The sequence below is a fragment of the Chrysemys picta genome, chromosome 1, assembly GCF_011386835.1.
Source record: "Chrysemys picta bellii isolate R12L10 chromosome 1, ASM1138683v2, whole genome shotgun sequence".
NCBI lineage: Eukaryota > Metazoa > Chordata > Testudines > Emydidae > Chrysemys > Chrysemys picta.
In genome coordinates this window covers 54890887-54918328 of record NC_088791.1, presented here as the reverse complement: position 1 = coordinate 54918328, position 27442 = coordinate 54890887, and the positions used below count along the sequence as shown (strand labels likewise).

At 41.2% G+C, this 27442-nt stretch overlaps 1 protein-coding gene across 3 annotated transcripts in view; it reads right to left on the bottom strand.

Annotated features, from left to right (window-relative positions):
• PDZRN4 (PDZ domain containing ring finger 4) overlaps nt 1-27442 on the bottom strand; it is a 369908-nt gene that overhangs the window by 326166 nt on the left and 16300 nt on the right. The window lies entirely within an intron of this gene.

Sequence of the window (27442 nt, the reverse complement as noted above, 5' to 3'; positions counted from 1 at the left end):
GCACAGCATGTGAAAATCAGATCGTTTATGGCAGTTAGAACTCATTAAAATAACCACGCTTGTTCTTTTTAACAGGGTCATTATGTAACATTAACTGAGTTTCTCTAATTGTTTCACACCCTTTTATCTGTGTAGTAGCTGCTTTCAGACCCATTTTAGCCAGATCTTTCGATCACTACAGAAATATAAAAACCGCCATTAAGTAAACAAGCCATTGGTCCATATATTCTGGTAATCTGCCTCCAATGACCAATAACTGATCCTTTAGAGAAAAGTGAAATTTCCCTTTGAGTATGCCATTACATGTGAGGAGAGATGCCTTCACAACTCCAGCTGGAACTCAATTTATGTGCTGAAGCATGAGGCATGATATCTCTTATAATGTTTTTACATTGCTAGTATAACTGCAAATGTTATTTTTCCACAAGCAAAATCTCTAATCCTCCTTGGAATTTTGCTGAGCCATTTACTTCAATACCAGGCAGAAGTGAATTCCACAGCTAGGTCATACACTACAGAAAAGAGTACTTTTTTTAGAAGTTTTAAATTTGTTGCATTTCATTCTTAATTAAAGGAATGATTGAATTGGAAGGACTAGTTGCCTTTCACTGTATCAGTGTCTATTTTATAAATCTCTATTATGTTCACTAACATGGCACATTTGTATATCTACACGCATTATCTCTCTTTTCATTAGTGTTCAAACCATCAAAGAGATCTGTATGCTTAGACCCTTAGGGTACGTCTTCACTTACCGGAGGGTCCGGCGGCAGGCAATCGATGTTCTGGGATCGATTTATCGCGTCTGGTTAAGACGCGATAAATCGATCCCGGATCGATCCCGGAAGTGCTCGCCGTCGACGCCAGTACTCCAGCTCGCCGAGAGGAGTACGCGGCATCGACAGGGGAGCCTTCCTGCCGCGTCTGGACCCGCAGTAAGTTCGGACTAAGGTACTTCGAATTCAGCTACGTTATTAACGTAGCTGAATTTGCGTACCTTAGTCCGAAGTGGGGGCTTAGTGGGGACCAGGCCTTACTCTCAACAAGAGGAATCTCCCTGACTTCAGTGGAATTCTTCCTGTTCTGATCAGCTCTCTATATTGATCACAATACTGTACATTATGTGTGGAGTGTTTTCACACATACAAAGCTACTCTCGCATGTAAACAAATATGCACTCAAATAACTACAAGTTATTTTGCTCAAAAAATAGTTATCTGCCTATTTTCTCAGCTTTTTCATGTTTTACAAGGCTCAGTGAATCAAAGGAAATGAGCTTTCCCTAACAAAGCAAATAGATGAGTCCTGGCTTAAGAACATGTATTTTATTCCTAAAAGAATAAAATCAACAATAAAAATGAAAAGTTTGCTGGAAGATTTCCTCTTGAGTTTTCTTACTGGTCAGAAAAATGTTCATAGCTTTACTGAAGGAGCTCATTAATCAAAAATAATAAAGTCTTTAAATCATTTGGTGCAACAAAAAGTGCATAAATAATTGCCACAATGTCCATTCGGTATTTTATCATGAATGAAATAATGCTGACTTGGCACAATGAAGTCACTTAATGTCAGAATGACTAGTACAAATGTATTTCTTTTTTAGTTCCCAGTCATCATTAGCACATAGGATCATATATCAGATTTAAAAAAAAAATGTTCTTACACACTATCTAGAGTAACAAGAAACTCTACTGTTAAAGCTCATAATGTAATAAAACCAAAAATTTCAGATTTCAGTGCTGAAACTTAGGATCCTGAATCCACATGAATCATCATCATTGTCATCATCACCATCAAGGCACGTAAATATAAGAGACTTGATTTTTCAAAGGTGTTGGGCACTTACAGCTCTCACTGATGTCAGGTCAGCAAAAAGCAGCACCTATAGTCTTCCATCACAAAGGGAACAATATAGTGGGGAATTATTTAGGAGGATATTATTTAGTGGGCATACACACCCCCTTAACATACCTCATTCTCAATACCTGAATGTATCTCCTAGCCGTGACTTCCAGTAATACCCTCCAGCTCCAGATCATTTTTCTCAACCTCTGGGCTGCGAGGCCCAGTTGATGTACAAGCTGCAAAATTGTCTTAATGATTTGAAACATGAGAAAAGCAGGGAATGAAAAGGGAAGGTTACATTCTGAAAGAAAAAAAAAAGATACCAACACAACCTTAACTCTGCCCCTGGTATGGGTGGTTGGAGGAACTCAGAATAAACCAATCTCTTATGTCCCGCCTCACTTTCAAAAAAGAGGTGTGACGGGTTGGATCACAGAACCCCCCTTGGGAGCTGCCACCTGATGTGCCAAGACTACTTCTACCCCTGCCTTACCTGCCAGCTCGGGACCCCAGCACCCTGTCTTAATGAGCCAGACACTCCCGTCTGCTCCAACAAAGACCCAGGGTCTGAATTACTTGCCCCAAAGCTGCAGGTTTACCTGAAAGCAGCTAACAGAAGTGTTCCTGTCTTTAATACTCTGTATAAAGCTTATACAGGGTAAACTCATAAATTGTTCACCCTCTATAACACTGATGGAGAGATATGCACAGTTGTTTGCTCCCCCAGGTATTAATACATACTCTGAGTTAATTAATAAGTAAAAAGTGATTTTATGAAATACAGAAAGTAGGATTTACATGGTTCCAAGTAGTAACAGACAGAACAAAGTAAGTCACCAAGCAAAATAAAATAAAATGCACAAATCTATGTCTAATCAAACGGAATACAGATAATCTCACCCTCAGAGATGCTTCAGTAAGTTTTTTCCTCAGACTGGACCCCTTCCAGGCCTGAGCACAATTCTTTCCCCTGGAAGAGTTCTTGTTCCAGCTCAGGTGGTAGCTAGGGGATTCTTCCTGATGGCTCCTTCACTTTGTTCTGTTCCACCCCTTTATATATCTTTAGCATAAGGCGGGAATCCTTTGTCCCCCTCTGGGTTCCCACTCCCTCCTTCTCAATGGAAAGACACCAGGTTAAAGATGGATTCCAGTTCAGGTGACATGACCACATGTCATTGCAAGACTTCACTGCCCACTTGCCAGCACACAGGTATACAGGAAGTCTTACAGGTAAGCACAGCATCTGCAGACAATTGTACAGGTTAATGGGAGTCATCAAGATTCCAAACCACCACTAATGGCCCAGACTTTGCATAATTACAATAGGCCCTCAGAGTTATATTTCATATTGTAGTTTCAGATACAAGAGTGGTACATTTATACAAATAGGATGATCACACTCAGTAGATTATAAGCTTTGTAATGATACCTTACAAGAGACCTTTTTCATGAAGCATATTCCAGTTACATTATATACACTCATTAGCATATTTTTATAAAACCATACAGACTGCAACGTCACAAGAGGAACATTTTCTTAGGATCTACTACCACCACTATAAATCAAAACTTCTATCCTTACAATTCAATGGGATCCTTCAGTGTGTGGTCTAGGCCAGTGGTTCTCAAACTTGGGCTGCCGCTTGTTCAGGGAAAGCCCCTGGTGGGCCGGGCCGGTTTGTTTATCTGCCGTGTCTGCAGGTTCGGCCGATCGCGGCTCCCACTGGCCGCAGTTCACCGCTCCAGGCCAGTGGGGGCTGCAGGAAGTGGCGCGGGCCGAGGGACTGGAGGCAGTGTCATTGCTCTTTGGGTAATTACTGCTGGCTAACAGATCACTCCAAACACAATGACTGCCTCTCCTCCCGGTATTCAGCTACACAATCACAAATAAACAGGCTCACAATAATTAACAGATCCCTAATATTACTTCCCTGTACCTGACACAGGTCTCAAGAGGCAACTTTTCCCCACGCTCCGTTAAAAATAAAAACATTGATGAGTTGCTTGTGTCCAGAGGCAGCAGAGTTCAAACAGCATTGGGTGTCTTGTTTGAGAAAGGTAACCTTATTTCTGTATTTCCTAGCTTCCTCATATTTGACTGCTTTTTATTTCAGCTATACCATTCTTGTCTGAAACACGTTGGGAGGCCTTAAGTCAACATAGCCCCGTTTTCCAAGTTTGAGCTGGGGGATTTAAACTCTCTCATTTACAACAGGTCTGATGACCTTAAATCACTGTTAAGTGCTCCCTACCTTAATGAAGTGTTTTGCACAGAAAGTTAATTATAACCCAATATCAACCAGTGTAAGTCATCTTCCTTTTGACACTTAATAGTTTCAAACCAAGATGCTGCCTATAAAAAATTAGTAGCAAGGCTCTACTCAGCATTATCTCAAGGTTACAGGAGTTTACACTAGAAATAATACCACAGTTTATAAAGATTTTTCTTTCCAGAAAGGTAGGACATTTACTATTTTAATAAGTGAACATTTGTAAAACCCTCCAGCCACAATGGTTTGTGCACTCAATATTTTGCTGGTAGGTTGCTCCTTTGAATGAACTCTTACAATTTATTTCTTTGAAATGAATCAGAGATACAAAGGGAGGCTGGGGAGAGATCTCAATTAAACGTTAGTGACAACCAACCAAGAGACCTCTAGGTTGAGATTTTATAAAGCTTTTTTTCACCTCTTGTGGCCTTACTTAGCTTTCTCTGCAGGGGACCAAATAAATTAATACTGTAATACATCAATAAATGTCATGCTTGCAATGAGAAATCCTGACAGCAGGCCACGCAGGGTAAAACAAAGTCTATGCCAAGCAATTAAGCTTATGAAGGACAAGCAGATGACAAGAATTAAACTCATTAATTTACTACATAAAAGCTCCAGTTAACGAAGTGTGAGAAAGCTCTCAAATGTTCGCCAATAAACACAGCATTCCTTCTCTCCACTGAAGTTGATGGCACTGTAGTCTCTGCTATCAGTGTCCTTTTCCACTTTCCTTTAAAAAGATGGAGAGGGAGCTCTTTCTTGAGCAATCAGCCTTCAGTAACCATAGTCCACAACTTCAATAGAATGCAACTTTATTTTAATATGTCCTTAATTAACAGAGTTAATGAACAGTAGAGTGAAGGAAATTAAACATAGGCAAGAGAAAGAATAGGTTTGTTTTCAGATGAGATTAAAATCTAAGAGGCAAAGAGATATGGCAATGCTGTTCAGATGACAGGAGATGAACAGCAGAGCAGAAGGCTTTCACACCAACAGCAGTGAAGACATGCGAATGGATGGAGAGGAAGTCACTGCAAGATAGAAGGAGCAAGGAAAAGACGAAAGGGATAAGTTCCAAAAGATAAAGGGACTTGTAACCTTAGTGCTAATGTTTCCCATTAAAGATTTTCACATTCATCTGACCCCAAGGTGAAGGAATCTAGTCTCTCTTCAGTTCAGCTAACTCCATTTAACACTAATGGGTGCGTCTGAGCCTTGAGAGAAGAAGAGTAGTGGTCACTGACGCTACACAGAAAATAAGGTGTTCAAACTCCTGCACATTATCTGAAAATAATGAAAAAAATGTTTGGTATAGCTTATCAAATAACCATCTTATTTCACAGAATAAGATGGTAAAGAAAAATGTAAAAATCTGCAGGAAGAACAGAAAAGAAATATCCGGATAGGGCTCTATACAATTACAAGTTAGTGGGAAATAAATTAACTGGTTTACATTTCCTCTTGCCAACACACAGGTTCACAATGCTGACAGATCCTGTAAATGGACTGTAGAGCCAAAGAGAATACAATCAGTTATTTTTTAGAAGTACAAATCTACAATCAGTAGCAGAAGTGAATTCTCTAGATAAACATTACTTAAACATTTCACAAGAACTACTCGGCGTACCATGTACCACACTTCAGAATTTTTACAATTCATTGGATCATGATCCCATGAAATTGTAAGTTGTTGCGATTTCTCACAAGCAAACTCATTTGCAGCTTAATATAGCAATAAAGTTACTAGAAAACTAATTTATTTTGTGGTGATTGACAGGGCTTCAAAAATCCACTCACTCTCTCTCTCACTGAAATCAGTAGAAAGCTTCCCCAACAAGTGTGGAGACCGAACCTTCAATTTCTGTAGAATTTGAGGAAAAGTGTGTAGCACCTTTTCTTGTAAAGATAACTGAACATGAACTGATGCAGTGGTATATACATGCACCTGAGGATAGATGATGCCATTGGTTTCTTCTGTTGCTCAGATATTTCCCAAACAGCAGCAGAGTGAAACTAACAAAACTTGGGTCAGTTTCAGCACTGCTATTCAGAACCCATTCCAAAACACCAGTGAAAGTGTCAAGAATGTCAATATAATTCTTCCCCTGTTGCTGCTTGGAAAAATGAGTAGGGCTGAAAAATCTACTGTCACAGTTTCTCAGGCAAGAACCATTAACTTCTGTAGAACATCAGCTTACATTTAAAAAAATTATTGTTACGAAAAATTTCCAAATGTTGATCAAGTATAATTTGATGCAATAATGCCAGCCTGAGTCTGCAGATCAACTCAGTCAGTGCTTCTGCTGCTGCTGCTTAGAGCTTCAAATCAATATGAAACTTGTGTGCAATTAAGCAATTTGATCTGAGACTATAGTGCTTATTTTTACCTTTAGTCACGTAGATTGCCATCAGGAGCATTTTTCTTAATAAAATTTTTAAAATAAACATGCTAGGCCGTACTCATCCCTGGGGTAACTCAATCAACTTCAAAAGAATTTCTCCAGAGGTGAATTTGGAAATATGTGCCTAGATTTGTTTTATGTTATACAGCTCACTGTGTACATACCTAATTAAGTATTAAAAACAAGAGAGCAATAAAATATACATGATCTACCTCCAGGCGTAAAGTCCCCAACATATCTTGCCATAGTATCTTCCATTACTGCTGTAATGCAAGCCCAGCTATCAAATTTTACATAGACATCCCCATGAAACTCTTCAAAGAAGAATAATGACTTGTAACCTTGGGAAAATATGCACATTCCCTGCAAATGCACTTAGGATAGCACTGAAATCAAATGGCTCGCTCTCTCTTTTTTTTTTTTTTTTTTTTTGGGGTGCGTGTGCAGATCCCAGCTGAGTAGAATGAGGCAGATCCTTGGGGATTCACTTCTTTCTTTCAACAAGCCATTATTAAGAAGAGCTTAGGTTTAGATCACTCTAGCACTCCAAAGATGCCTATACTATTACCAGCCCTAATGAGCAGATTGTTCTTCAAACAAAAAGCCATTTACAAATACACAGCCACTTTACTACACATATGCACACAAACCCGCACGTCATTTATTATTTCAAGTTTGGCCTTTGCATTTTGAAGTCAAAATTGTCTACACAGTAGATAATTTTCAGAAGAATACTGAAATTTATTTTACCTGTCCTTTTATTCTATGATGGACTTAAACTGATTTCCACGGTGCTCCATGTTGGGTACAAGACTTGCTGCCACATTGTACATTACAGAATTGGAGCCAGGTACTTGGATCGGTACGTAAACTGGCAAATCAGTTTTGAAAAGATTTATTCCCAATGATTTCTTCTAACTAGTGTTTGACTATAGTGGGTTGAATGAGCTCCAAGAAAATTAAGCATTCCAAGTGAAGTTAATGGGAGTACGAGTGATTGGCATTTCTCAGAATCATGGCCTCAGTTACATACAAAAAAAAAAAAAAGGCAATCACCATATTTTTGTCTATCAGTGCTGATCACCAATACTTGAAAACCTGATTCAGCGGGCTTCTACGTGAATTAAGAATTGGTATGGGTAACAGCCCAGAATTGCCTGAGGCTAGAGCAAAAGGAGTGTCCACTCTTGTAGCAGCAGCAGCTCTTCCTGCTGCAACTCCCTAACTGCCTTCAACGGCAGCACTCATGGTTGCAAAAACAAGACACAGGAGGGAAGAAAACACAGCCTTCCTCCCCCTTCGTCACCATCAGGAGACCCGCTTCTCCTCTGATCCCATCACACCACTATGGGAGCAAACTGATTAATGTTATTTCTTGCCACAGAAGATAAATTATACTGGCCTGGATCCTACAGCAGAATTTTAATCTGACAAGTCATTAATTTACTACAAGATTCATGCAGACTATTTACATTTAAAAAATAACTGCTCCTCTTAGAATTATTACAAATCTTAGACCATACAGACACACGCTCTGGTCTGCTGAATTACAGGTAATAACTTTCATATTTGGTGAGTGGCTTCTGAATTATTTGCATAGCAGAAGCCCCCAAAATATGGTGTAGGAGCTTTCCAAACGGAGGAAGACAGTCCCTGCCCCAAAGATTGTGCCCAAATGCACCCACACAAAAATCAAATGCTATACATACAGTCAGACAATATCTATCTGCAGCTTGAGAATTGTTGCAAGAGAAAGTTAGAGTTTAGCTAGTGTTGTGCTTATCAGTTAAGATATAAAATCAGACTGGAAGAATCTAGCAACTAAAATTACAGATCTTCCTTTTAGCTAGTCCCTTTCTGCCTTCCCTCCGCACCCATCCTTGTCCTTTAGTATATTTTATATGTAAAATATAATGTTAAACTAAAATGAACCACAAACATATTTTTTGTTTGTACACAACCAAACGAAAAAAATCAAAGTGCTACTGATGCTTGAAAATCACCACTCTATTATATCCCCCCTCTACTCTTAGTCTATTTTGATTGTAAACTCAGAGGTTGGGGACTATATCTGACTGTTTGTACAACACCTTGCATGATGGGGATCCTGATCTTGGTTGCAGCCTCTAGGGCTTGGTCTACACTAAACCCCCAAATCGAACTAAGGTACGCAACTTCAGCTACGTGAATAACGTAGCTGAAGTCGACGTACCTTAGTTCGAACTTACCGCGGTCCAGACCCGGCAGGCAGGCTCCCCCATCGACTCCGCGTACTCCTCACGGCGAGCAGGATTACCGGAGTTGACGGGGAGCACTTCTGAGTTCGATTTATCGCGTCCAGACAAGACGCGATAAATCGAACCCAGAAGTTCGATTGCCTGCCGCCGAACCAGCGCGTAAGTATAGACAAGCCCTAGATCAGGGATCGGCAATCTTTGGCACGCGGCCCATCAGGGAAATCCGCTGGCGGGCCGGGACGGTTTGTTTACCTGCAGCATCCACAGGCTTGGCCAATCGCAGCTCCCACTGGCCGTGGTTCGCCGTTCCAGGCCCATGGAGGCTGCATGAAGTGGGGTGGGCCGAGGGATGTGCTGGCCGCCACTTCCCGCAGCCCCCATTGGCCTGGAATGGCGAACCATGGCCAAGGGAGCTGTGATCGGCCAAACCTGTGGACGCTGCAGGTAAACAAACCATCCCGGCTCGCCAGCGGATTTCCCTCATGGGCCACGTGCCAAAGGTTTTCGATCCCTGCTCTAGATGCTAGTGCAATACAACTAAAAACAACAACTTGATGGCTCACATGTGGCTTTTATCCACAGCCCTGAGTATGGGGGCTGCCACTCAATTCCCATGGGAACTCTAAGAAGGATTGCACCCTTAAGACATAGGATTGTGCCTCCCAAGGGCATAATCCTTCCTGGAATTTCAAGGTGTACAGATGATACACACCCACTGATACAAAACTCCAGGGGTGCTGCATGTGAATCCAGCCAGCTTTGCTAGAAGCTGGAGGAAGGGTGTGGCATCTTTGCAGTAGTTTGTGCCCCCAGGGATGATGAGACAGGAAGCAGTCCGTCCTCTGTATGGGAGTGTGGGGATGATGACTGCAGGAAGGGGGTCAGCCTCTGTGCACCATTTGGCCCATGGCGCAATGCTTTAAAATCAAATTCATACTTTGTAATTGCTGTCACCCATACACCACTCTGGATGTCATCTGATTTAATTTGCCCCTTATTTAACCAATCCAAGTGTGAACTAAAACTAAAGCAATGGCAGGTATGAAATTACTCCAAAATCAAAAACACCCCAATATTACCAAGTTACTTCATAAATATTTAATAGAATATTGCATAATATTTGAATATTTAGTAGAACTTATCAAGTTTAAATTTTATAAAGCAACTCTATTTTCCATTTATCTATGTAAAAACGCACCTTTACTATTGAATTGAGTATATTTTGGGAAAGGAAAATATTTATTCACTAGTGTGATATAAGAACAAATGCTAAGACTTTCTAAATACTAATCAGTCACATACAGTAGACTATATACAAGAACAGCAAAGGGACATACTAAAAGCTGTAGTTCAGACCAATCAGATTAATTCTTGTGGTTTTCTTGCCAAAGTAACAGTACCAATTTCTAGACCTTTATAAAGTCTTTTTCTCAAAAAGTAATTCCATGTCACTGAAGACTAACAAGATATAGTGTGATACTGCCCTATTGCTAGCAGGGCCACCGAGAGCGGCTTCGGGCCCTGGTGAAAAAAAATTTTGGACCCCCCCCCCAGCAATGGCAGACCGGCTAAATGGGGCCGACGAGGGGGTGGGGGAGAAGCTGGGCCCCGGGCCCCCTATTCCCTCCCCCCTCGTTGGCCCTGTACCGGCTAGGTCTGAATTATTCCTTCTCCCCCTCCAAGCACACATCTGAAATTTCACTTGCTAAAAACCATCACCATAATTTCAAGAACAATTAATTGATTTTCCTCCAGAAACTGATACAATCAGGGTTCACTGAATTTTTTAAGCATCCCTGTGAACATTTAAAACTGTAATCTCGTAAGTGATTTCAGCTGTCACTGATTTTCACATCACTTCCTCCATTCCAGCAGGAGCATAATAAGCCAGGATGGTAAACTGCTCATCATCTTATAGGATGTAAATTACTCTTAAACAATTTGGCAACATTTATTAGCTCTACCAGAGGAGTCACAGAGTGAAGAAACTGGATTTGACATGAAACCATATGTTAACTGATTTCAAAACAAGTCTCTGAAGACTCAGGGCTCTACAGGAATACTGCAGCTTAAGTCTCTTCCCCTCCTTTTTCTTGGCAGAAATTATGTAACAATGTTCCAACTTTAGCTGATGGAGGTTTTTTTTCCTCTTCTGTTTTTCTGTGTCTGTGAGTGTGTGTATGTGTGAAGGAGGGAGAGGAGAGGTTTTCATTAGCGAAAAGATGTTTTTGGGTTTGGTGCACACCATTTAAAGTATCTGAACATGATAGTATAGTAAAGCAGGCTCTGATTCTAACCACCATAACACTTTGTGATTAAATAAAGAGCTCAGAGATCATGAATACAGGTTCCAATGCCACATTCCTTGTACATTCAAAATTGACACTTAAATGCATGGAATATTTAGACAAACAAGGAATGCCGGTTTGGGCCCTGGGAATAATTTAATGTAAGTACAGAAAGTAAATAAAATAAGGAAACCTCTCTCTTATTTGAACATGTACCGCCATGCACAAAATTAGATGCAGTAAATAGTGCACTGGTTATACAGTAAAGAACAATCTACAGAGCAACTACATGCCACAGGAACTCAAACTCAACTGCAACAATATACAGATAAATTGCATCACGTAAACTATAAACCCACAAGAGTTATTCAAGAGTCAGAAGAAGCAGCAGCCCCACCAATACAGATATTTCCTCCTATGGGTTTCCCAGTGCGTTCTAGCTTTCTTTAGATTACAAGTTCTTGTATTTCAGTGTTTTGTACAGTGCAAGCACATTGTTGGTACTAAATAAATAATATATGGCTGGCTTGGCATATACATAGGAACAATAATGTCCTTAATGCTTTTCTAATTAATAGCAGAGATCAAGTGTTCCACAGGAGTGAACACCCATGGGTGCTGAACCCACAGTAACCACATTCCAGCTTAGTGGAGATACACAGCCTCTGCTAATATGTCTATTTCTGCAAGCAGAAGATGAGTTTTGGTGATATCGCATCAATAAATCAGACAATAAAAGATATTGCGGTGTGTCAGCTGATATTGGATTAGAAACAAGAAAATGCAATATTCAATGCAGAATTATAGTGTGTATGACTTGAGGCCTCTATTTTATTAGGACCTGGCTTCATTGTCTATTTCACTGTCTGCACATCTCACCTCCATTACTAACAAACCAAATCACCAGCGTGGATAAAAATCAATGATTTAAAAAAAAACACGAATAAAAATCAGATTTTTTTATTTAAATCGATTTTTTTGATAAAATGCTTTTTTGAGGGGAAAAAAACCTATCTAAAGATAGTTTTAATTAAGATACATTATACTCAAAGATATCTCATCATGGAATAGGGATTATAAATTCTAATTCTATAGTATGAGACAATATATTCATGGAATGTTTAAGAAAAGTTTTGTAAATGAGTTCCAATAGTTCATGGATTAGGGACCCAATCTTATGGGGTTCCAGGGGCTTTTGTATAGATTATTTAGGTTAATCTTTCTATTTATCCAATGGGACTCAATGCTCAGTCTAGAAGATACCATCAGAGATGCTTAGTTTTGCAATTCTCAAACTGTGGATTTGTGTCTCCAGAGATAACATTCTTGTTAACAGCAAAAAAAGTTTTAAAATAAATAAATAATATAGAGAGGTGAGAAATAACAGACCTCAACTCTATTGTCCCTCTGGAAATGTGTGTACATAGGGTCAGTCCCTTACCTCTCTCTAAAAGTGCAAAGTTTCATAAAGTTCAATGAATAGAAGATTGTTGATCTGGACAAGGAGAAGAAGTTTGGAGTGATACCAGTCAGCTCTGTGTTCTTGGGGAACCAGGGCGCAGTACCCAGCCTGTCTGACTCATGAAGGACACCTGCCTCCCCCCTCTCCCGCCTCTGCTTGAACCAAAACAGATCAGAGGAAAGACTTACAGAAAGCAATGGAAAGGCAGTGGGAGACACACATAAACCCCTCCTGACAAGGGTGATAGAATTAAGGCAACAACCCTAGCCTCAACCGCATCAAAGATGTGGCAGGGAGGCATCTCCATTAGCATACAGAATAGAGAACAGAGATTCCAGGGCAAGAACCACACTGAACTCTGGGACCAGAAAAGCAGGGAAGCACTGCAACCTGGGGGATCCCTGCTCCAGATGCTAATGAACCTACATCTGCACACACCCAGCTCAGCAGTTATCAGACCAATTCTAGTAATGAATCCTTGATTGATATCCAAAATACTGAAGCTGCCTAATTGCATTGTGAGTTCCCTTGAAGGAACTTCACCCCTAGCTAGGAATGATCAGTTCCTATTGTCTAGCCTAAAGAAAACCCCTGAATCATCAGTTTACCCATAAACAAATCTAGTGTTCTCCCTTGAACCATTGTTGTTTCCCTACAAAAAAACTCTACCCATGCTTAAGTAAGTGTTCTGATGTATGGATCCAACTCTGCAACAGTTCCACTGGGACTTCATCTTCTCCTGACTGATCATGTTGGGGGCTCTGCCTGTCTCCAGCACTCAGGACACTGAGCTACCACCATCACCTGGGAACCCCGACCAGTTCAAGCTTCATGGAATGGTGAGACCCCCAGCTCTCTCTCTCTCTGTTTTCTTTTCTACCTCAGGTATAACTTTTTAACCCTGACTTGTTTGATCAGGTATAGTTTTCTATATATGACTTTTGTAATCTTTCATAATGTAACTGCGATGTTTGTTTAGGCTCTCCTTGTGTCTATTATTCAATAAATAACTTTTATGGTTAAGCTGGTTGCTTCCCTCCCTCTCTCACTGAACTTCACTCTTTTGTGCTTTTGGCTTCCCCATTTACTCTGCAGCAACACTCCTCTTACCTAAGCTAAAGATCCCTGTAGTGCCCAAAAATACTGTGGGGTTTGCTCATCAAGTGGGTTACTACCAGAACAATTGTAACATGAAAGTGATAGGGATAGGGATGTGCTGAACCTGTGACATATGGGGGTGGCAGCTTGGAAGTCCTGCTCGACCCAGACTACTGAGTCCAGGGGCATATAATTGTGGCAGCTTGAAAGTGCTGTTTGACCCAGTCCGTTGAATCCAAGGGTACACAAGGGTGGCAGCCTGGAAGTGCTGTTTGACCCAGCCCACTGAGTCCAGGGGCATATAAGGGGTCAGCTTGAGAGTGCTGATTGACCCGGTCTACTCAGACTTGCTCTGTTAGAGTGTGTGTGTGTGTGTGTGTGTGTGTGTGTGTGTGTGTGTGTGTGTGTGTGCGCGCGCACGTGCGTTCATCTGGTTCTCGGGCTGGAGGAACCCAGCCCTGGGGAACCTAAGTCCTGCAGGATAGCTCCACTGGGAGGGGACTTGCAGAAGGGAGAAGTAGAGCTCCATATAAAAACACAAGTGACACAAGCAGTACATTGATAGAATTACAGAACCCCCCCCAGAAGAATAATCCTAATAAATGAGCATACCCCAAAGTAACGGGCAAATCTGATAACATGAGATAAATGTGAGAAGGGAGGGACAGGCAGTAGAAACAAAACTGTTTTGTTATACATCAGGAAATGCACACACAGCAGACAGATAGCTCAGTGGTTTGAGCACGGGCCTGCTAAACCCAACGTTGTGAGCTCAACCCTTGAGGGGGCCATTTAGGGATTGGGGGGGGGGGGGGCTATCAGGGACTGTACTTGGTCCTGCTAGTGAAGAAAGGGGATTGGACTCTATGACCTTTCAAGGTCTATGAAACAGGTATATCTCCATATATTATTTTATATTAAAATACTTACAAGAAGTAGCACTAAAAGCTATAACAAACTGTGGAAAAAAAATTTCAAATGTCTAGTATGTAGCTTGGTCACAGACAATGCTGCAACTGTATCCAAGATGAGAAGAAATTATTTAGAAGAGAGTCCCAAGCTAATAACATATGGTTGCAGTGCTCATTTGATGCACCTCCTAACCAAAGACTTCTGTGTTCCAGGGGAAAAAAGCTAATGTTGTTGAAATTGAAAAATACTTACATAACAACCACTTTGTAGCAGCTGCTCTGAAAAAAGTGGGAAGAACCACGCTAACTCTCCCACAAGACATGTGATGGAACTCAGTAGTGGACTGTTTTGAGCACTATATCAAGAACTGGTCTAATCTGATGACAGTTTGTGAACAAAATCATGAACAAATAGATGGCACTGTCACAGCCAAAGTTCTCAACATTGAGCTTAAGAGAAATGTTGAACACATGCTGAGTACCCTGAAGCCTATTTCTGTAGCCTTGAACAAAATGCAGGGAAATGGCTGTTTTATTGCTGATGCTATTGAAATTTGGAAGGAACAGAGTGAGATCTTAAAAAGAGAAATATGCAGTGACAGAGGTAAATTACAAGCATTAAAAAACAAAAGGGACAAGCACCATCTCCAGCTCATTTTCTTGCAAATATTCTCAATACTCAGTACCAGGGTCAAACCTTAACTGCTGAAGAGGAGGAGTCGGCTATGACACGGACATCCAGCAATCATCCCTCCATAATGCCAACTATAATAAACTTCAGAGCTAAGGGTGAACCATTCAAGAAATATATGTTTACTGATGATATTTTAAAGAAAGTCACACCAGTGAGCTGGTGGAAGTCACTTAAGCACTTGGATTCAGAGACTGTTGAAGTGATAATCTCACTTTTAACAGCAGTAGCTTCTTCTGCTGGTGTAGAAAGAATATTTTCTTCCTTTGGACTAATTCATTCCAAATTGAGAAATCGTTTGGGACCTGAAAAAGGACGCTTGTTTTTCTTTTCCAGATTATGAACAAACAGGAAAATGAAGGTGAAGATGACTGAGTTAGCTGCAGAAGCCAATATTATATTTTAAGTTTCTCATGTTGACCTGGCTGACATAGTCGATTTAATTTTTGGTTTTGGTTTTTTAAATATTTCATTTAACTATTTTAGTTAAAAACAATTTTAACACAAACAAATCTGATTTTAAAAAACTTCAATTTTTAACTAAATTCAAAAATTCATATGCTTGTTTCGTTAAAATATTGTATGTTTTCTGTTGAAGAAAAAAATCCAACATAATGTTGCTTTAGTTAAATAAAACAATTTAAATGTCTGTCTGGTGATGTTCTCCTCCTAATACAGCATGGCAACTGTTATGTTGCACTCTTTGTGTTTTATGGAAATATGTTTATGAGTATAAATATAATGTAACTGGAATATGCTTTATGCCAAAAGTCTCTTGTTAGGTATCATTACAAATCTTATAATCTACTGAGTCTGTTCCTCCTATTTGTATGAATGTATCATTCTTGTATCTGAAGATAGAAATATGAAGTATTATTGTGAAGTCCTATTATAACTATGCAAAGTGTGGGCCATTAATGATGGTTTAGAATCTTGATGGCTCCCATTGACCAGGACAATTGGTTGTAAATGGCTCTGTTTACTTGTAAGCCTTCCTGTGATTGTGTGAGTCAGGGAAGAATGGAAGCTTGGGGTCTCACAGGACATATGACCATGTTATCTGGTACTGAAATCCATCTGAAACCTAGTGCTTTTCCATTTAGAAATAGGGGTGGGGACCCAGAGATACAAAAAAGCTTCCCACTTTGTGCCAAAGCTATAAAAAGGGGGTGGAACAGAACAAAGGAGGCTGCCAGTTTTGAGAAATCCCCTAGTTACCACCTGAGCTGGAACTAACAAGAACAGTACCAAGGAAAAGGATTGGGCCCAGACTAGGAAGAAGTCTAGTCTGTGAAAAAAGCTCCATATTTGATATACATGCACGAATACATGTAAATACATAGAAATAAAATATTGCATCAATATAGAGTTGGATAAACACTTATTCTGTGCAAGTGAGAAGGATTCCAGGGTATATTACTTCACCTTTAATTGTTGTTCTATGATGCTTGTATACTAGAAATTCTTGGGTTACAAAGCTTCTGAAGAATGGAATCAGCAATCCTAAATTTTGTTGAGAGAGAATTCTGGAATCATACATGAGGTAATAGCTGACGCAAATCCAAAAGATCCTTTTTAGGGTCTGAGTCTACAAGACTCATGAAAAGGGGTGGATGAGCGTTAATCAATGGAGGATACTGCTTTCAAGAAACAAATCTCAGGTAGGTAACCCTTTCTCTGTAGGTATTATCACATATATCTGTACTTGACAGCTACAGAGCAACAAGGAGGACTCTGAAACAAGGAACTTATGCTCCATAACTAGATGTGCCCATACAACAGTTGAAAACAGTTGACTTTCAGTGTGATTTGTGCTCATAAATCCCTTAGGCGCTTTGGGAAATCTCTCTGAAAAATATTGCACAATGTTAAAAAAAACAGTCAGCAAAATATGTGGCTTACTACAATGAAGATTCATAGGCAGAGAGCACATTTCAGTTGTTCCCATTAAACATTAGATACAATAAGCTAAATTAGAATGAAGAGCCAAGCTTTCAGAGTTTTCTTTAGCTTTGGCTAAGTTCTTGTCAGTTAGATTGCCCCTTGTTCCTAAATAAAAAGGGAATCCAGGGTCAGACCAAGTGAGAAGTCAAAGCAGAATGTTCACCACTAGGAAGATACTGTTTTATGTTGGATTACAGACACTTTATTTATACAAGAATCAGAGGGGTAGCCATGTTAGTCTGGATCTGTAAAAAGCGACAAAGAGTCCTGTGGCACCTTATAGACTAACAGACATATTGGAGCATAAGCTTGCATGCATCTGACGAAGCGGATATTCACCCACGAAAGCTCATGCTCCAATACGTCTGTTAGTCTATAAGGTGCCACAGGACTCTTTGTGCTCTTTATTTATACAGTTTATTATTATTATTATTAATCTATTACATAAATAAGATTTTATGTACTGTGCTCTTTAAAGACATAGAATAGGCCAGGTCTCTGACCCATAATGCTTTAAGTCCAAACAGACAAAATACAAAAGAGTGGGAGAAATCACACAACATAGCTTATACAGAAGGCAGACTCTTTACTATACCAGCACTACTTCAATTTTGTATTTTAAGTGCTTAGTGACAACAGTAGGAGGGCAATAATGTAATCCTAGGCCTTTAACCAACAAATGACAGGATTTGTCGGTGATAAGGTTAAAACTCTGCCCTCAACCTTCTCCACTGACAGCATTCTCTGAATTGTAGATGATAATATAAGCCAGACCTGATGACTGATTAGCTAAAAGATGATACTCATAAAGAACTAATTATTTGGGTGCAAATAGTAATTCACTAGCTTCTACTAAGGAAAAAAAATAGCCAATTCCATAGTAAAAATGTCACAACAGTTAAACAACCAGGAAAGACTCTTCATATGTCTGTCAGGAAAACAGTGCTGTCAGAATCTTAAATGAAAAATGTTTGTAGTCAAACCTCCACTCCTCCACTGCCCCCCCCAAAAACCCAAATTAGATAAATTCATGGAGGATAGGTCTACCAATGATTATAAGCCAAGATGGTCAGGGACACAAGCCATGCTCTGGATGTCCCTAACCTCTGACTGTCAGAAGGGGATGGATCACTCGATAATTACCCTGTTCTGTTCATTACCTGTGAAGCATATGGCACTGACCACTGTCAGAAGACAGGTTACTGGGCTAGATGGACCTCTGGTTGACCCAATGTGGGTGTTCTTATGTAAAATGTTGTGCACATTTTACTTCTTCAAAAATTTCTGGGGAATTTTTCTGATGGAAAAAACAAAGAAACAAAAATAACCACACATTTTGTTTCTGTTTCCTGTGTCACCCTTTTTGTCTCCCTTTTTCAATGGCAAAAGGGAAAACAAAAAAAATAAATATTTTGTAAATTTTCTAAAAGAAAAATCAGTTTGTTTGAAAAAACGTTGAAAGTAACACATTTTTGAAGTTTTTGAAAATGTACAGGGAACATTTGTTACTGTATGTATGTTTTTATATGGAAGTTTGTCATTCTCTCAATAAACCTCCTAAACTAGAGACTGCATTGTGATTAGTTTACCTTCCACTGGACATCAGAAAGACAAATTTGCAACTAGCTTGCTTCTCAGCGCAGTTAGCATCTCTCTTTTGGCGACATTTCTAAAGGTGTTGAAGGCAATCAAGCTCAAAGCTGGATTTAGGTTATGCAGGAACCTGAACAAAACAAGCTGTGTGAGGCCCCAGCCACATCTCAGAAACCACCTTCCACATCTGGCATCTGCAGATGGTATTTGATCTGGGTGAGGTTGCTGGTCATTCTGGGAGAATGAAGGGCTAGGACCCCACGTTCAATTTTCAGATTTAATGTACCCTGTACAAACATAATTGCCTGAAATGTTTGTTAATGTACCCGTTACAAACATAATTAACCTATTAAGGAGAAAAGCAGAATCATTTAAAAGCTAGTGGGAACTATAGCCTTTGGATTGCAACAGGAGCTACTATTCAAACGGACACAGTCGGTGGGCAAGGTTATAGATGTGTGCTGAAAAGGGTTGTTGACAGCATGGGGGCCGTATGGCCACACACTTGCCACGTGTCTATGGCTAGCCCTGATCAATCAGAAGTGCAGGGATCCAGCTGCTTGAATTCATACAGGACAGCAAACCTCCTTCATTTCAAGTTGTATGCCCTTTCCTGCAGGCAGCTAGGAGGACTTTAGAAATCAAACTGATTGAGAGCTGAGCCATGTTAAGATTGAGAGAGTCCACTTAGAAGGAAATGTCCAAGTTCTAAGCCACGAACATGGCAAATCTCATGGGCAGTTTGATTGAAGGTTGGTATCATACGATGCCTGTTCTCTATTCTGCCTTCCTCAGCAGTCTCCTTAAAATCCTCTTATTTGGCACATAACTGAGATAATATCCAATATGTTTTTCTCCATGAACATATCATACAGCAGTCAGTAGCCTTGTACTTGGTGATGTTTCATGCTACATTATATTACCTCAAGTAATAAACTCATTTTCTTAACAACTGTCCACGTTGCATCACGTTAAGTGCAATGACTGGTGCATTTTTCTGGATTTTGTCTAGTCTATAAAAGTATTTTACCACTAGATATTCATGGAGAGAGTAAGAATAGGTGGAGTCATTGGATTCATTCACCTTACTAACATTAGGAACAAGCCAACCACCACAGATAAGCAGAATAAATCTGTGCATAAAGCCTCATCTGAAAGAAGATAAATTTCTAATGCTCCACTAGCTCTGTTCCCCCCCCCCCCCCCCCCCCCGTGCTGCAGCAGCAGTGCAATTAGGCTGGGTCTATAGAAAAAGATATGTACTGGAAATATTTTTCATTAAAAAAAAAAATCACAACTAAGATATCCATTTACTAAAAATACATATTATTTGTCCTCCTCACTATTTTAGCCCCTTTCAGCCAACCAACTTGAGGACAACACAACATGCACCATTCTCACTGAAAAGTGACTGCCTAGATGCCTTCAGCCATTCACAGCCCCATTAGTGAAAGTCTGAAAATACCTGCATCTAGAAAATACCACATCTGATCTTTCTAATCTGAGAATGATTTGCTCTAACACTACAGAGTTTTTAGTTCTGCAGAATATTGAATTTTTGGGAAAAAAAGGTTTTCACAAAGGTATCTTTTGCATATTCACTCAATTTCTTTCCACACATCTGAAAAGCATAAACTACATATTCATTCCTGACTATTCCCACTCACGAGTTAGATGGAGGAACACTCTCTAGTTCAACACATTACAGTATCTCTAAGTAATCTGAAAATTAGGTTATTAATCTTTTAAAGAAACCCAGCTCCAGTGAAGTCATGAATAATGACTATTCTTTTTGAGCATTTCTGCATTGGTAGACACTAATGGCTTTCTTTGCTCAGCCTCAGATTACAGAGAACAGTGATTAGCTACTCCTTACAAATGTAATTAACTGATTAAGAAAAAGGGCAGAGAAGATCAAAGCTCTTGGGGCATATAGCCTTTGGATTGCAACAGCAGCTACAATTCAACGGGTTAAGAGGATAAAACACTGCATTCACACAACACATGTCAGCTGTCTCTCCTCTCATTGTGAAGCTGACTTAACCCACAATAAAGAACAACCTTTTATAAAAGGTTGAAGAAGGTTCTATTCATTTTACTTTGTGAAAACACTAAAAAACTGCAGGAATACAGCAGCATGTGTTCAGTGAGGCACAGCCTTCTCAAACTTCCTTAAGAAGTTCTAAGCAACAAGCTTAGTGTACTATTCTTTTAAGCCTCCTAAGAGTCACTCACAGATGGGTCTACTGTTAATTATTCCAGCCAGTTCTCATCATGTGAGCTTCAAAGAGCTAGCCCTCTCCAGTCAGTGCTGCAAAGCTCTTGAAGCTTTTAATTTTGTCTGTTCTCCAACCATTTAGAAGGTTTAAGGAACACTGTCTGAAAACGCCTTTCATATTCTCGATCCATCTGTAACTAACCATGTCTTTTGTTTCAGCTCCATATTGAATATTGGGACCAGGATATGTAAAAGATCAACTAAAGCTCGTGATGAAGACCATGGTTGACAGCCTCACTCCTCTGACACAATGGAACTTTCTACAGTAAGATAAAATTCATCTGTAAAAGAGATGGACCTTTTTCAAGGACTGGTTTGAGACTATGGCATTAAATCTTCCAAGGAATTAAGAACTATCACAAACGTAACCATTCAAGCACAAGGTTAATTTCTTTGAGCTTGTCTTCTTTAACAAAGTCATAGCAACATGTGTGTATATGTAATTTAAAAAAATGTCCAAAACAAAACACTCTATTGGAGATCCACTTCTCCCCCTGGGGACGGGATGAGAGAAAAAAATGAGACAGATGTTAGTAACTGTGCTATTGAACGCTACTCAGATACTAGAGTGATGAGCAGGGTATAAGAAACTGCACAGAATAGAATTTACTGCAAACCTGCCTTCCAAGTAAACTGCCTATTACCTTTATTGATTGATTGCTGGAAATCCAAGAGTTAGAGTTTTATTCCTTTAGAAACTTAAAGGTAAATTTAAAAAAATAGACTGAGAAAAAAAAAGGAGACTGAATGAACACACAGCAAGCACAAACGGAAACACAACATTCAGAGAAATTCTGAGTTTTAATTTGTAGAGTTTCTGACACATCCCACTGGGGGATGGATTAGTGTCATTGTGAACGGGCCAGGATATGGCCTGTCCTTCACGCAGAATCTGATGAATGGCAACAACACCAGCTACGGATCTTAGAAGCTCCATTAAGCGGTTTACCACTGATTTACCATGATCCGCTCTGCCTGAGAACACAGCCAGCTTGGTGGTGGTGCTATCCATCCACTCAAATTTACATCAACCTCTCCTCAAATTCATATGTCTGAGATGGGTAAAATATGCAGAGCAGAAGTTAATGCTTCTATGAGCAGCAGGAAATCCCACTGAATTTTCTACTGAATGTACCAAACTATTTAAGGAACACTGTCTGAAAATGCCTTTAATCTTTTCAATGCAAATCCAAGGAATCCCAAAAACATACTGTTTGTACAGAGGGATTCTGTAGGCTCAGAGGAAGAAGTATGTTGCATATTCACCACACTCCTTCCCTTTCACTACCATCTTCCCTGCCCTTTTGTCTCCAGATAGTTTCAAACAAATTTTGCATGATTTTCCTTATCTATTTGTCTCCTCACAAGGGATGATATGGATAAAACTATTTAAGATCCCAAACTAAACATACGTATGGACTTAAATATTATAAACAAAAATATTTCTAAACAAATTTAAATATCTGAAAATGCGATTCCCCCCTTATTTATCTCCCATTACCTAAGGGTTTGGTGTATCTCCTTCAACAGAGGAGCACATCACTAATACTAAAAGGAATGACATAAATACAATTCTCTGCCCTGTGCTATAGTTAGCAATGTCATTATCTGTTGTGAGACACAAATTAAACATTGAGCCCCAAATCCTGCCACATACTTAGACACATGCTTAACCTGATGCATGAGACTAGTCCTGAGCTTAAGCAATTTGCAGAATTTAGGCCCAAATTCAGTTCTTAGCAGGTAAAAACCCTTTCAGTTACATTTAAAATACGCAAAGGAAAAAGCCTGTTGTAAGTCAAGACATTTGATAATTCTTTGAGAACCTACAATATTACAAGTGTCAAAACAGTATTTAATCTGTTTGCAAACTTAAGTCTCCATGGAACGAACAGTCTAAGGGATCATATCTAGAATTACCAATTGAATACAGATAAATTTATTATACAATGCTATTCCATTAATATAGAAAAAAAACCTCCACTACCTAGCTACTATATTTTTAGTCTTTGCTTGAAAGCAAAATATACTGGGCCAAATTCTGCCCCTGTTTACACCTATTCACCTCCAAAGAGGACAGAGTATGATTCAGTATCATTATACTATCTGCATTAAGATTTGCAAGTCTAATGTTCTGTACGGGCTACTGAAGCATCTTTTGCCAAGACAACTACTGTAATATTTAGATGACATAAACAAAACCTACTTGGTCTTATAAAACAATGTGATATATACCAGACCATGGTATATACCATACCATGTGTCCATTAAGAAAGTATTCCTCTGCTACTACCCATAGTCTATTGGTCACATCATGAACTTGGATTCAAAGCCATTCCAAATTGCTCTGATCCCAGCAAGACTGTTTTTAAACTCACTACTTCTACAGATCTAATCTAACAGTGGATATCCTAAGCTAAATAAACATGATAAGTATCAGAGATTTTGCTTCAGCAACATAGTGAATGTAATGACAGAAATACGAAGAAGGTAAAACATCACAGGGCTGACACAGAGCTCAGTCAGCAGTCTGGCAATAGTTTAAAAGTTTCTGGTTAGACACTTTACAGATGCAAGTTTCTTCGGCTAATACAGTGGTACTCAACTGCATGCGGCCCATTTAGCACACAGCTGTCGCCTAGCTGTGTCCTTAAAGGCCGCTGGGCCCGCAGAGTCAAGGGGGCAGGCTGCCCCACCACCTGGTGCAGTAGGGTCCAGAGCCCTGGCTGCCCTGCCGCCGTGCCTGGTGTGGAAGGGTCTGGAGTCCCGGCCCCCCATGCCCGGGGCCCTGACTGCCCTGTCCCATGTGGCAGAGTCCAGGGTCAGGGCTGCCGGGCAGCCCAGTCCCACACGGCAGGGTCTGGACTCGGGGCTGCTCTGCCCTGCCACCCGACCCCACATTGTGGGGTCCAGGCTCAGAGCTGCCCGGCAGGGTCCGGGCTCAGGTTTGCCACGTGACACAGTCAGGGGGGTAAAGGGATAGGGGCTGCCCTGCAGCCCTGCGCTTGGGGTATGCTCCTGGCCCCACTCTGTGTCGAGATCTGTGGGTAGGCCGGGGCGCTGGGCATAGGGGTCTGTAGGAGGTTTTTTTTTGGGGGGGGGAGGGGCGTTGTGATACTCAAACTGCGGCCCAGGTAACACATTGTGGGTAGGGTTGCCAACTTCTTAATCGCATAAAACCAAAACACCCTTGCCCCGCACCTGCCCCTTCCCCAAGGCCCACCCCTTCCCCAAGGCCTACCCTTCCCCGCTCCTTCTCTAAGGCCCCACCCCTACTCACTCCATCCCCCCTCCCTCTGTTGCTCGCTGTTTCCTACCCTCACTCACTTTCACTGGGCCAGAGCAGGGAGTTGGTGCGGGAGGGTGTGAGGGCTCCGGCTGGGGTGAGGGTTCTGGTGTGGGGCCAGGGATGATGGGTTTGGGATGCAGGAGAGGGCTCAGGGCTGGGGGTTGGTGTGCAGGAGGGATTGCAGGGTCCATGCTCCAGGAGGGAGTTTGGGTGCAGGAGGGGGCTCAGAGCTGGGGCGAAGGAGGGGGTGTGGGCTCCAGGAGGGAGTTCTGATGCAGAAGGGGGCTGGGGCAGGGGGTTGGGGTGCAGGAGGTGTGGAATGCAGGCTTCAGGAAGAGGCTCAGGGCTAGGGCAGGGGATTGGGGTGCGGGCTCTGGGAGGGAGTTAGGGTGTGGGAGGGGGTTCCAACCTGGGGACAGGGGCTGGGATCCAGGCTCTAGCTGGGCGGTGCTTACCTCAGGCGGCTCCTGGTTGGCAGTACAGCAGGGCTAAGGCAGGCTCCCTGCCTGCCCTGGTTCCACACAGCTCTCGGAAGCGGCTGCCATGTCCGGCCTGGCTCCTAGGCGCAGGGGCAGCCAGGCAGCTCTGCGCCTGCAGATGCCACCCCAGCATCTCCCACTGGGTGCGGGGAGCCAATGGGAGCTGCAAAGGCAGCACTCGGGGCAGGGACAGCACACGGAGCTTCCCTCATCACCCCTGCGCCTAGGTGCCAGACATACTGGCCACTTCCGGGAGCCAGGGGGAGCCAGGGAGCCTGCCTTAGCCCCGCTGGACTGCCAACCCGACTTTTAATGGCCCAGGCAGCAGTGCCGACTGGAGCCACCAGGGTCCCTTTTCAACCGGGCATTCCAGTTGAAAACCGGAAGGCTGGCAATTCTAATTGTGGGCCACATAGCAGCCCACAACAATAAATAGGTTGAGAACCACTGTGCTAGTAAAAGTCTTAAGACTTTACTGTAACTGGTTTTGTGGACATGTGCTAGAAATTCATCAGGCATGCACTCTTTAAAAAGTGAAAATAACAAAGAGGGAAATAGAATAAGAAAGATGAAACCTAATTTACAAGCTTTACCTTGGACATATGTTTTATGCATAACATTGCAGTGAGGAGACAAATTTAGATTATTTAATTTTAATAACTTGATGGCATTATGCAGCATAATATGAGTTCTATCGAGTACAACAGGGCTTGAAAAATTCAATCACAATTTTTGGATGAATGTAAGGACCAAACAAGAGGGGAAGAAATATCATTTTTTGTAGATTTTGATCTGTCCTTCTTCCACTTATCCCATCATTGTGCAAGCATCTGCTAGCTTCGTCTGTCCCAGGAGGCACTAAGGTCCACCTGCTTACCAGCTTCTTTGATGCAATCGATCCAGCACTTCTTTGGCTTTGCTCAAGGTCCTTCCCTACCACATTCCCCCACCACGCTATCTTCACCAGGTCCCCTTCATTCATTCTTTGCGTGTGTGCAAGCCAACAAAGTTGCACATCCTGGACTTTGTCAGCCATATCGAAGACTTTGACTTCCATTCTAATACTTTCATTTTGAAGTCTGTCTCTTCATGTAACTCCTCTTATAGCACTAAGACATCTCATCTCATATACCTACAGGGTTGAACCTATTGTCTTTTTTATCACCCATGCTTCTGCACCAGACAGCATTGCATTCCATTCACAAAAAAGAACAGCCCTTATGGTTGTAAATAAAACCTTCTAAATATGAACTGATTGTAAACTGAGGCAATGATGTCTTCCTCAGTCTTCAGACAGCCAGCTCCAGTGTCACTGCCATTGTTTACAGCTTTAACAAAAGCAGCAGTGTAAAATAAACAAAATAGGGCAGCAGTCAAACTGCCCTTCTGAACCCTGTGGGCAGCAATTAAACTGTCTAGAATCATGTCAGTTTCATATCATGGTTTTAGAAGGCTATTAGTATCAGCAAAGGCAAGCACTGGAGTTATTCACAAAATGAGAAGACACATGAAGACAAGCTGGGGTGTAGTTATACAAATATTCTCCTTCACCCCTTTTTAGGAGTTAAGAGTGAGAAAGGTCTCTCCCACTTCCTCACAGCAGCCAGAATTATCTGAAGTTGAATTAGATCAGTTCCGAACTTCTGACTCTTCCCAACTCTGAGGCCCAGCAGGGAGAAGGAGACAGACATATCCCATCCAGTAGTTAAAGGGCTGGTGGATTTTCACAAATATATGACTCCCAGTAGTCAGGGCTCCTATGCTGGGAGTTAGCTATGTGTAACAGCACCGCCACGGAGAGTCTTATCAGGCAGGTTTTTGGGAGAAGCAGTGGCAAGCAGAAGAAAGGTTTGCTCTCTGTCTTAATCTCTCTAAACTGAGATCAATTCATAAGGTAGAGTTCCTCCCTGGGAATAAGGCATTGGTGTTGAGCGAGGATTCCTGTCTGAGTGCCATTTGTGAACATCAGGCAAGGTCTGGTTTTTATATACTGTAAATAAACAAGTTACACTAAGAAAATACCCTGTCATCATTGCCCCAACAGGAAACTGACATGGAAGGCCTTGAAGTCTACTACCCCTCTGCAAAGGAGTAACAGTACTGTGGCAAAAATTGGCACACTATGCCCCTTTCATGTATGGCACTGGGCCTTCGCTATTCAGACTGTTGGCACTCAACTTTTCCTGGTGGGATCCCTTTTCATACTTATCTAGGGCTAGTATGTTAGGGGATGTCTACACTTACCGGGGATCTAGTGAAGACCCACTAAATCGACCACAGATCACTGTCCCGTCGACTCCGTTACTCCACCAGAACGAGAAGAGTAAGGGAAGTCAACGGGAGAGTGTCTCCCGTCGACACAGCTATTCACATAGCTGGAGTTGTGTAACTTAGGTCGACTAACCCCCATAGTGTAGATAAGGCCTTAGTCTGCTAACTAGCAGGCATCTATTAAATTGTGCAAGTTCTGAAGTATAAGAAAAGCTAATGACATTTAAGTCCATATAACCCCAATATGTGAAACAATACAAATGTAGATTGCACTATCCACACACTGAGTATGCAAGTTTCTCTGTCCACAGCTGAACTCAAGTACTTTGTATGACCCGTTTCTTCCACTTACATAGAATATCTTCACAGAGAAATGAAATC